The 12,707-nt window shown below is 44.9% G+C and overlaps 1 pseudogene; it reads left to right on the top strand.

Moving 5' to 3' along the window:
* Window positions 1-10,666: 10,666 nt before the first annotated feature.
* On the top strand, window positions 10,667-11,429 carry LOC142854058 (large ribosomal subunit protein eL38 pseudogene; annotated as a pseudogene).
* The last annotated feature ends 1,278 nt before the right edge of the window (window positions 11,430-12,707 follow it).

Genomic DNA, 12,707 nt, shown 5'->3' with positions numbered 1-12,707 from the left:
GAAAATAGGAACAACACTAACTCCTTAGTTTCTCCAGTCCCAGGCCACAGAGGGAGGAGCCGCTCTGGGTTATGAAATGCTTGGTCTGGCTGATAAAATGTAGATCAGGCCTAGTCCAGAATGCTGGGCCATCTGGCAGTTTCTAGACAGCAGGTCCTTGCTGCTTTCAGTCTCCAGGGCCAGAAGTGGACAGCCTATCCCACCAATGTGCCCTATGGAGAACCTATGCCCTGTGCCCTGTGGAGAACCAGTCCTGGCCGAGCTTGTGTCTCAGTTGTGTGTGTCTGTGGATACTGTAGGGGCATCTAGTGGATTTGATCCTCTGCTTTTCTCTAGTGTTCCCTGTTCCCCCAAGTCTGGCCTTCTTTATGGGCTGTACAAGGCCTTGTGGGAAATTCTACTATGCAAAGCCTTTTGGAGTCCTGGCCACACCACTGGCCATTGCCTAAAATGTAGACCTATGCAGTAGGCAGGGGCACAGACTCACACACCAAGAACTCAGTGGCTGAAGGTTATCATCTTCCTTAACACCAAGGCAGTCTTAACATTTTCATTAATTTTACCCACAAAGCCATGCTCACTTTCTAGCACACACACACACACACCAAAACAAACTAGATAACATGGGAATAGACTTTTAGTTCTGTTTCCTTGATTTTCCCTCCCAAACTTGGCAGCAGCAACAACAACAACTGTGGATCTGAACATGATAGCAAACACCTTTCATCCCAGCTCTCTGGAGGCAAAGGTGTCCAGAACTCAGTGAGTTCGAGGCCAGCCTGATCTGCGTTCCAGGACAGCCAGAGCTACAAAGTAAGACCTTGTCTCAAAACAAACAAACAACAAAACAACAACAACAAAACCCACAAAACAAAAACACACACAATAAAATCACAAAAATATGGAGGGTATAGGAGCCAGGGGCTCTCTGCCCTAACTTTCTTGTGCTTGAGACGAGGCCTCTCCCTCGCCACTGCGCTCTGGGTTGCTGTGGTGTAGCGTGGTGAGTTCTTTACGGAGCTGTATTTAAAGGACAATTAAAGGGCAGCTCTTTTTCCTGAAGTTATGTCCTTTAATATTTTGTTTCTCTTTTTGGCATTGCTGAGACATAAGCGATAGGAGGAGGCTGTTTTGGTGTAACCTCCTGCAGCAGGTCCCGACAGACCAGGCTAAAAATAAAAACGAGTCATTTAAAATGAAGTTCCATGTCACCAACGTGAGACTAAGCTGTTTATCTGACCTTGTCAGGAATCGGGAGACAGAGATGATAGCCAAACTCCCAACCCAGCCAGGTTCAGTCGTCAGGATAATGAAAGCTACTGTGCCCTAATCCCTTCTGGACGATTCCCCCACAAAAGTACCTGAAGTTACAGTTCATTGTTTTTTTATTGTTCTGTCTCTCTCCTTTGCCTCACAAGGCTGAGGCTTTGGAACAGGCAATCTGCTTTTTGTTCTTTGTTTGTGCTTTCTACTGCCTTTTCTGTCTAGGAAAACAAGCTCATATGCTCAGTCCCCTGGAACACTTACTCTGGGCAGCAAAAACGCCTGCGTCTAAACTCACAAAGTGAAGGCTGTAGACTCGTTCCAGTTATATCTTCTGACAATGTTAAAATGCCCTTTCTTCTCGAAAATCATGACCCTAGCAGATGGTCATTTGAGTTAACGTCCCATTAAATAGCAAAATTGATAACCCTGAGGTGGCCCTGGCCATCCCCCCTCCCCCCCCCAGCTCCGTGGATAACAGCCTGGGGTGTGCCATCCTGTTCTGAGAAACACTGCCTGACAGAGACTTAGGTCTTCTGACTCACGCTTTCCTAAGCCTCACGAGCCTCACCACACTCTAGTCCTAGCCCCTTGATTCGTCAGGCTCCAGTATTTCTTCTTCCAGAGTATACCACTCCTTCCTGGGGCTTCTGTAGTTATTGCTGGGGATGAAACCCAGGGCCTGAACCACATGAGCAAGTGTTGGACTACTAAGCCACATCGTCAGCTCCTGTAGGCATAATTAAGAAAGTCTGTGAGAGCCCAGAATAAGGACAGCAAATGCTTATTTGGGGGAACCCTCACAATACAAGTAGAGAGTCACAGTTCTCTGTGGGCACTGGCAGAACTCCGACCACAACCCAAGAGAGCGGCAACACTTTTCGCCTGTGCTTATCAGTCAACATGCAGTCCCTCAGACCACGATCTAATGGACTGGTGTTCTCACGCCTCCCCCTTTTGTCTAAATAAGAGAGTTCTAAGCCTAATACAAAACTATATACAATAAGAACAAATATCAAGTGTTGTCCAGGAAGAAGTAAAGGCAAAAACATACACAAAAGTAGAACTACAACCAACAAGAACAACATCAAACAAGAAACACGTGCTAAATGTCCAGTCTAAGGTAATTATCAAATAACAGAGAATATTTCAATAGTTGTCCTGTACTGAGGAGTCTAAGTCTTATACTAAAATGTCTTAGCTAAGTTATGAGAGGAAAGTACCTATGATAATTTAGTCTTCAACCCCATCAAAGACCTGAGAAGGGAAATAATATTAGCTGAGTTAGCAGTAAGTGCAAGAAAGTGACTCCTAAAAGGTGCAAGAAATGACAGAGACAGTTGGCTACCTAAGCAATCACTAAAAGTCTCATTTGCAAAGTTGGGACAACCAATCTTGACTAAGGCCTAAAGTATCTAGCAGACCATTGTCTGAGGTAGGAAAATTCGAAAGACTGTCCTACCCTGTCTTGGCAACATTCTCAGTCATTTTGCTTGTACCCTGTTTGTCCAGTTTGGACAATGTGCATACTGTTAGTAGTTGAGGCAAGGACAGTTCTTTGCCAAAAGGCCAGTTTTGCCAAGAAGAAAACAAGCTCCAAGAGGAGTGTCTTTGATACCTAACATTCTCTCAGGAATAGAGCAATCATGTCTCACATCAACAGAACCTGAGTTATTTAAATGTTATGTTCTATAGTTCATTGAAATGTTTGAAGATTACCTATCTAGGCAGAGTACAAGCTCTGTGCATCTGGAGAACCTGACTAGCCTAACTATAAGCATGACAAAAATGGGTGGCTATTGTAATTCTTAGTCCCTAGATAGCTTAAAGACTAAGGCTTCACATTATAAAAATAAACATTGTTTAAACAGATGTGCAGCAAATGAGGACAATGAGTTTGAAATGTAAACAATATATATACATATATATATATATATATCTTGATTATAGGTAAAAATATAAAATATAAATGCAATATGATAAATATATCCTAAAATTGCATCAATATACAAAATATCTTAAGCTGAGTAGAAACATGCATGCATACAATGGGACAAAATAACTATGTATATGTGCACAAATATTGTAAACAGAAATAGGAGCATACTTAACATAACAAATATAATTAGAATTTGTATCAACATATAAATTATCATAGACAGGAATACAAAGATAATTTTACGTATGTATCAGAAATTCTTTTCAGAAATTCTTCATTATGAGACAAAGTCTCTCTAAGTTACCCAGGCTGGCTTTGAACTCAGTTTAGCCCAGGCAGTCCTTGACCTTCCATTTCTCCTTCACTGGGGATCCATGATCTTCTGGAAGCTGGAACCATGTCTCACTTCCTCCTGCCTTCTCTGTTTGGCACAGTGCCTGACACACGGTCACTGCTCAATCGATCTCCAACTGAATAAAGAAACATATTAATTCCCAGAAAAATTAAGGTAATGGGTAGAATTTCTTCAGCTTTTAGTGCTTTATTCTCACTATAATTTTATTAAATCGTTGGCACCTGTTATTGCTTGTCCACTGGGCAGATGACAAGGAGAATTAGCAAGCAGCAAATGAATATTAATGGAACCAGACACAGCCCATGGTGCTCAGTTTGACAGATTGGGTTTTTTTCTTTTTTTAGATGGACAGGTGTTTGGGCTTATGGTTATAGTTTTATATTGTCTGCTAGTGTCTGTAAATTTAATTAAATTTAACATTTTTAATCAATTTAAGCATAAAGGCGCTCACTATATAATGTTCTGCTAATTCATAGGCTGCAGCTTGACTTGAATCTATCAGTATTTCACAGGGCTCTGCACGGACGGTGTGACTGATCAGCCAGGCTTGTGGCAGAACTTGAGCAAGTTGGGTGGGGAGGCAGGTTTTGCTTGGAATGGGTAACCACAGGGCTAGTTGGAGCCAGTAAGATACAAAGAAAAGGACGAGAGGGGTTTGTCTGAGTGGAGGGTGAGTTCTCCACCCATGTTGCTTCCTCCCATTGCTTGGGTCTAAAATGTGATTCTGTCGTGTTTCTGCTCATTGAGGTTTTAGGCATGTCTATCTCCCACATCTGTGTACTCTGAGGGTGTGGTTAATGTCTGAAACAGTTATTATCAGATAAGAAAGAAGTGCCTTCTCTTCTCCTGCTTGGTGTGAGTCTCCCATGCCCAGCTCAGGTTATATATCTTCTCTATTAAAAAGAGAGAAAGGAAGAAAGAAAGAAAGAAGGAAGGAAAGAAAGAGAAAAAGTCAAGCGTGGTGGCATACACCTTTAACCCCAGCACTCGGGAGGCAAAGTCAGGCAGATCTCTGTGAGTTTAAGGCCAGCCTGGTCTACAGAGTGAGATCCAGAACAGCCGGGACTGTTACACAGAGAAATCCTGTCACCAAAAACCAAAACCAAAATAAAAAACAAAATCAAAAAACATCAACTCAGTAGGTTAAAGGCAGGAGGATCTTTGTGAGTTCAAGACCAGCCTGGTCTTCATAGTGATTTCCAGTCCAGCCAAAGCTACATAGTGAGATCTTACCTCAAAAACAAAAACAAAACAACAAAAATCTCTCACAGCCGCTGTTTCTAACCTAAACCAAGCTTTGATTTCTCGGTGTAATTTAAGGCTTCTCCAATCCTGAGCCACAACAACTCTGTGCCATCATCTCCACGGCTCCTTTGTAGCTAGGTTGCCAAACAGGGCTGACCACTTGATTTTAAAGAGCACCCAGAAATTTGCCTTATATTTGTTATTGCCCCATCCTGGTTTCTCGGGGTTCCCTGCTCCTTTGATGAACACTAACCCACAGCTTCACCATCTCATATCTCTTTCAAGGTACCTAACATTCTCTGCTTTCTAGAATGGCCATGTCTGCACTTTGTCACCCCAACTCATTGCTAAAGACTTTGTTATGAAACAACCAGGGTAGGGGAGGTTTGCTCATCTGTGTCTAGACTGCGTGGGGCATGTTGCTCTTATTTTGTCTACACAAAACTCAATTTGTGTCCTCAATGATGCAAGCCGGATTCTGTATTTGTTTGGCCGATGTTCTGTATCACTATTCTTTCAATTGAGAATCACACATGAGTCAATACAAAAGGTCACATGATGGAGGAAGGTCATTGGTTAAATTAAAAGAAACTGCTTTGGCCCATCTCATTGGTTAGGAGATAGGTGGGAGGAGTAAACAGAACAAAACGCTGGGAGGAAGAGGAAGTGAGGTCAGACTCCACAGCTCTCCTCTCCAGAGCAGACGCAAGAGAGACGCCATGCTACCTGCTCCAGGGAAGACGCACGCTATGAAGCTCCGACCCAGGATGGACTTAGGCTAGAATCTTCCCGGTAAGCGCACCTAGGGGCGCTACACAGATGATTAGAAATGGGCTAAATTAATATGTGAGAATTAGCCTAGAAGAGGCTAGATAGGAATGGGCCAAAGCAGTGTTTAAAAGAATACAGTTTCCGTGTAATTATTTCGGGGCATAAGCTAGCCGGGCAGGCGGCTGGGGTTTTGGGGACATAGCCCCGCCGCCGCCCATATTACAACAGTCACAGTTGGTGAGAAAAAGATGTAGCTTTTTCTCACATACTAAGAGATCTGGAGGGAGGGAGGCTCCAAGGTTGCACCTGATGTTCAGGGGCATCACTAAAGACTGCCAGGCTGAAGTCAAGCCGTGGTGGTGCACACCTTTAATCCCAGCACTCAGGAGGTGGAGACAGGTGGATCTCTGTGAGTTTGAGGCCAGCCTGGTGTACAGAGCAAGTTCCAGAAAAGGCTCCAAAGCTACACAGAGAAACCCTGTCTCGAAAACAAGCAAACAAACCAACAGACTGCCAGGCTATTGATCAGCCTTGGTCACCGTAGTTGCTTCAAGTCCTGTTTCTGTTTGTACATAACAGCAAGAAACAAACAAAAAAAAAAACAAAGCAAAAAAACAGTATTTCTAGGACTATCTTTTTTATCTTTACCAAGAGACAATCAGAAGACTTGTATATTGTTGGTCAGAATTGCAATGCATTCATACCTAAAACAGTTGCTGGCGTAGGAACTGGAATTCTTTTGCTTGACTCACATTACTCAAATTAACAGCTTTGGTTAGGGAAAAAAAACAGCCTAAACACATGACTATTACATATCTAAGCATGTTTAGACCTGTGGTGGTTTGAATGGGAATGTTCCTGTAGGTCCATGTCTTTGAACGCTTGGTCCCCATTTGGTGGAACTGTTTGAGAAGGATTAGGAGGCGTGGCTTTGTTGAAGTGGGTGTGTCCCTGGGGGTAGCTTTGAGGTTTCAGAAAGCCCATGCTGATCCCAGTTAGCTCCATCTGCCTCATGCTTGTGAATCAGAGGTAACTACTCTGCTACTGCTCCGGTACCAGGCCTGCTGCCATGCTCCCTGCCACGGTGGTCATGGACTCTCACCCTCTGGGACTGGGAGCCCCAAATTAAATGCTTACTTTTATAAGTTTCCTTGGCCTTGGTGTTTTTCTCCCAACAACTGAAAAGTAACAAAGACAGTATTGATTCAACTTAAGTCAGTTACCAGCCTTCTGCTTTCTCTAGTTCCCCAAATTGTGTTGCTATCGTGTTTGCCCTGTTCTCTTTACTGTGGGTTATGTCTTTTGTGCTTATTGAGTTTAATGTCATTTTGTAGCGCTTCTGGGGAGAGTAAAAACTGGTGCATGGGGGAAGTTACTTGCCTTCACTGGCAACCTTTGCCCTCTACGGGGAGGTATGTAATAGCAACGAATAAATAAATAAAGGTGGTGGTCCATGCCTTTAACCCCTGCACTTGAGAAGCAGAGGCAGATGGATCTCTGTGAATTTGAGGCTAGCCTGGTCTACAAAGCCAGTTCCAAGACAGTCAGGGACACATAGAGAAACAATGTCTCAGAAAGAAAGAAAGAAAGAAAGAAAGAAAGAAAGAAAGAAAGAAAGAAAGAAAGAAAGAAAGAAAGAAAGAAAATTACACATTTCTACATAAGAAGTTCCTCTCTCCATTCCCCTCAACCCTCTAAAATATCATCCTCCAGCCTCAGCTCTACCAAGATATCCACATTCTTGTACCTCCAGCTACATAGGAATTAAATATATTATTGACTATGCTGCCTTTCCTCCAGAAATCTATGCAATACTCTTGCTTCCAGCTCATGCCAGTGTTTGCTCTCACACACCAGGGGCCCCCCAGGCCAATCATCTGCTCAAGGACCTCATCGATTTGATCTCCTTCCTGTCACCTGAGTTACTGATATTCTCCTCCCTGTTAGGTCCTTCTGTTAGCATAGTTTTTAGGGTAAAGGCCAGGGCTCCTGCAGCTCTGATGAGTTAAGCTTGGCTGCCTGTCCCGTCAAGCCAATTAGATGAATAACACTGAAAAGCAGAGAGATTTAATCAATGTGGCTACGTTGGGGAAAAGATCAAATAAAGCAATCCTGTCTCCCCCAAATCTGTCTTTGGGGTGTGTTGCCGTGAGATTTCGGCTGCAACAGAGGAAGAGTTGGGGAAGGGGCAAGAAGTCCCGTAATGAAGCAGTCCTGGCAAAGGTGTGGTCCTGTCCATCGATGTTTCAGTTCTGGTTTGGCAAAGTGACCCAAGGAAGTTCTGATTGGTTATCCCCTCCGTGGATAACTGACCTCAACTGGGAATGGTCCCTCCTGCCAAGTTCTGTTCCTCCTGGAACTGAAGATAATTTCAGGTTTAAGAAGGTGAATTTCTTCAAGTCTGTGCAGCCTTGAAAGGGGTGGGACAGGCTTAGATACACATTCCTTGAGTGACTGATACACTGACCAGTGGAAGTGGGCGAGCCAAAGCAAGGGAGCCAGACATGGGACAGGTGCCAGGCCTTTGTCTGTACTTAGTCCCAAGTGAGGGACTCAATGTTTTGTTTGTTTGTTTGGTTTAGTTTAGCAAAAGCAGCTTCCAAATGCCTGCTAGACTCTGTCCACACACAGCACGCTCTCACCCTTAAACACTCCCCTAACCAAGTTGGGTGGTGGGTGGTGGTGGTGCACGCCTTTAATCCCAGCACTAGGGAGGCGAGGCAGGTGAAGCTCTGTGAGTTCAAGGCTAGCCTGGTCTACAGAATGAGTTCCAGGATAACCAAGGCTACACAGAGAAACCTTGTCTCCAAAACAAAACGAAACAAAAAACTGCTCTCTTAAATCCACGTCCTTCTATTGCTATGAACTGTTTCTCTTTTCCTTTTGTAAGACAGATATTTCTAGAATTCTTCAAAGGGGTTATCAGTCATCCTAATTCCCAACTCCTTCCCTCCGTTCTTCCTGTAACTTCTCCACAGCGGCTTCTTCATTTGCGGCTTCCTCATTTACAGCTTCACTGAAACTTTCAAAGCACCCAAGCATTCGTGGGCCACGTCCAGTGATCAGTGCTCGGTTCCCACCTATACCTATTTCAAGTACTCTTACAAAATATCTGTCAAAGCTGCCTGCGTGTGTGTCTGGGCTCAGGGTTTGAAGGTGTACAGTCCACATCGGTGGGGAAGATGATGGAATCTCAGTTCACACTGTGTCTGCACTCAAGCACACTGAAAGGTCTTACTGGCTACCTCCTTTGTATTCAGTCGGGGCAGCAGTCTATGTGGGGTGAAGCCACCCACAGTCAGGGTGACTCTTTCCTCCTCGCTAAAGCCTTTCTGGAAACGCCCTCTGGAACTACACCTCAGATGCGAGTACAGGGGCTCTAAACCTAAGGGTGAAGCTTAGTCATCGCGCTATCTTATGTAAACCCTTGCAGGTTTCCAACACAATGAGCTCCCCTTTCTTGCAGAAACACATTCTGTCCTGAGCGCTCACGCAGGCCAGGCGTTTTACCTATTGGCTGGCCTTTTTATCACACGTGCAGGTTCCTTCCTTTTCAGGTTCTACCATGTCCCAGGTCTCTGCCCTTGGGTTTTGTGAAATGTCCTCTCTTCTTTCCTTGGTGTTTTCATCCCCCTTGTGATTAAACTATTGGCCATATGCTCATGACTCTCAATATGTCTTCACAGCCTGGATATCTTCCCCGGATTCTAAACTCAGTCACCCAACTGCCTACATGGCACCTTAATTTAAACGTTCACCTAACACCTCAGATGTCACATCATTGCGCCAGCGACTACAAAACAATGTGAGTCTTAGTGGCAAATTGGGCTTGGCTACATGGTTCTGAATCTCCCCTGGCTCCAGTCCACACAGCTGAAGTCCTCTGAAGAAGTACTGGGCCTGGGTGGTTCATGAGGTCCACTGGCTGGGCCTACTGGGCAGGGCTTCCCCTCATACAGTGTTTGAGAATGGCTAGAGGTTCTCACATGACGAAGGCAGCGTTCTATGTATGGCAAACCCAGTGAGTGATTGGAGTGGGGTAGGCAGGCCTGTTAAAGTATCAATCTCTCACAAAGCCCAAGAGAGAATGTATGACATCTGCCATGTTCTATTCTACCGCCATGCCCAAATCTGCTTCACCTGGCCTGGGGGCACCTCGGTTCTTTTGTTCTCTCTGAGAGTGAAAGGTTTCGCCAGGACCCACAGAATCTGAGGAAGCAAAACGCATTAGAGTAAAAACATTCTACAGACAGGAATAGATAGGGACAGGTCAGCCCATAGGGCCTCAGGCAGCTAGGTTTTTCTTTTCTTTGTGTAGACATTTGTTTTGATTTGTTTTGTTTCCTATCCTTTCTTCCCCCTCCCCTCAACCGCACCATTTGGTTTTTAGAGCAGGGTTTCTCTAAGGAGCTCTGGCTGTCCTGGAACTTGCTCTGTAGTCCAGGCTGACCTGGAATTTGTAGATCTTTCTGCCTCTGCCAAGTGCTGGGATTAAAGGCATGTGCTGCCACCGCCGCCGCCACCTCCACCGTCTCCACCACAACTACCACCATGCCTGCCGTTTGTTTTTGAAGACCAAGTCTCACTAGATAGCCCTCGTTGGCCTACAACTCTCTATAGACCAGACTGACTTTGAAATAAGAGATATACACCTGCCTCTGCTTCCTGAGCACTGGGACTAAGGGTATGTTACCGAGCCTGAGAAGACTACTTCTTCAGGGTCACTTAGTCCTATCTGCTCCCCTTCTGCCTTTTCATTGGTAGCTTTAAAATTGGCTACTTGAGGTTTATCTCCCCACAGCACACGTTCCCACTCGCACCAGCTTCTGTCAGGACTGCTCGTGATTTTTTGCCAGATCATCAGATTTTTATTTTTATATTTAATTAATTAATTTTTTCAGACAGGATTTTTCTATGTAGCCCTGGCTGTCCTGGAATATACTACGTAGACCAGGTTGGCCTCAAACTCACAGAGATCTGCCTCCCTCTGTCTCCCGAGTGCTGGGATTAAAGGCTTGTGCTGTTTTTTTCCTTCTCTTCAGTTCTCATCACTGAGTTTTTGGGTGTAGTCTCCAGTGCTGACCACAGTCACCATGCCTGGGAAAATTGAGGAAATCAGGGACTTTCTGTTCACATCATGGCGGAAGGATGCTAAATCTGTCAAGATCAAGAAGAACAAGGATAATGTGAAGTTCAAGGTTCACTGCAGCAGCCATCTTTACACTGGTCATCACAGACAAGGAGAAGGCCACGAAGTCGAAACAGCCCCTCCCCCACCCCCACCCCCCCCCACTCCCACCCCCCGCTTGGCGCCCACCCCCCGCTTGGCAGTGAAGGCGCCGAGATGAACCAGACCTCTGTGTTTGACTGTTAAAAACCCCGAAAAGTCAAAGGAAGGAAGGAAGGAAGGAAGGAAGGAAGGAAGGAAGGAAGGAAGGAAGGAAGGAGAAGGGAAGGAAGGAAGAAAGGCATGTGTCAGTGTGCCCGGGTTACAAATGAATATTTTCTCTCTCTTTCTTTTTATTTTTATGAATTTATTTTTATTTCATGTGTGTTGGTGTTTTGACCGTGTGTATGCCTGTGTGCGGATGTTAGGTCTCCTGGAACTGGAGTTACAGACAGTTGTGAGCTGCCATGTGGGTGCTAGGAATTGAACTTCTAGAAGTGTAGCCTGTGCTCTTGCCCACTGAGCCATCTTTCCAGCCCCACAAATATTTTTTTTAAGGGAAAAAAAAGATAAAAATATGAATGCAATTGCTTGTCACTACTACCTGGTCCACGCTGCACTGTCTTTTACCTGGATTATTGGTTGATCTTAAACTGTTTTCCCTTCTCCTTCACCTGCATACTCCCTAGTCTACACAGCAGCCTGAGCAGCCAGCCCTGTTAAAACATTAACCAGATTCTGGCACGCTTCCTGCTCCCACCAAAGGTTTCTGATGGCGGGCAAGGTCCTTCACATTACCACTCAGCTCCCTTCCCCTACACACACACACACACACACACACACACACACACACACACGCATACATGCTTGCTCTCTCACAGGCCTCCTGCCCCACCCTAGTTGAGCTCCTGAACGACCCTGTCAGGTCCTGCACAGTCCTCTGTACTCAAGATGCTCCTGCCTCAGATGTGGGCATTCTTGGCTTCCTCATCTCTTCTGTCTGTTGCAGAGATCACATCTACAGAATCTCTGACTGTCCCTATAGCGCAGCTGCCTCTCTTCTCTCTGCAATTCTTTTTAGAACTTATGTTTTTTATTTAGGAAGGAGTACTTTTGGTTTGGGGTTTTTGGGTGGTTGCTTAGTTAGGGTTTCTATTGCTGTAAACAGACATCATGACCACAGCAACTTTTATAAAGGAAAAGCATTATTGTCATGGCCAGAAGCATGGCGGAACGCAGGCAGACATAGTGTTGGAGAGGAAGCTGAGAGTTCTACGCATTGATCAGCAGGCAATAAGAAGTGAAGTGTCACACTGGGCGTGGCTTGAGAATATATGGGACCTCAAAGCCTGCCTCCACAGCGACACACTTCCTCCCACAAGGCCACACCTCCTAAAAGTGCCGCTCTCTATGGGCCATGCATTCAAACACATAAGTCTATGGGGGCCATTCCTATTCAAACCTCCACAGTGGTAGTTTTTGTTTGGGTTTTTGTTGTTGTTCATTTGGTATTTGTTTTCAAACAGGGTCTTTTTCGATAGTCCATGCTGGCTTCAGATTTATGCTAATCCCCCGTCTCAGCCTTCTGAAGGCTGGAATTGCGGCTGTACAGCCCTCCAGCCAGTACTAGGCTGCTCCTTTTTCACCCCTCTCAGCTTTTTCAAAGCGTTTCCCATCATCTGATGCGCTTACTGTTGCCTCCCTTTAAGATGTCATATGTTTCACGTATTTGTTGGCTTGTCGGTTCTTCTTGTGGAGGGCTAATTCCACGAGTGCAGTTCCGTTTCTCTCCCTCTCCCAGCGCCTGGAGTACACTACTGCATTTAGTAGGTAGCTAACCTGCTATTCTTATTTGTTAATGTCAATGTTATATTATTAAAGGATAATTTAATATGATCAATAGTATTTGTTAAATGGCTGAATTTCCTTCACACTTACTGTGTGCTGCTATTTCCCTTGCTAACTAT

The sequence above is a fragment of the Microtus pennsylvanicus genome, chromosome 7 (genome assembly GCF_037038515.1).
Source record: "Microtus pennsylvanicus isolate mMicPen1 chromosome 7, mMicPen1.hap1, whole genome shotgun sequence".
NCBI lineage: Eukaryota > Metazoa > Chordata > Mammalia > Rodentia > Cricetidae > Microtus > Microtus pennsylvanicus.
This window is presented reverse-complemented; position numbering and strand designations above follow the sequence as displayed.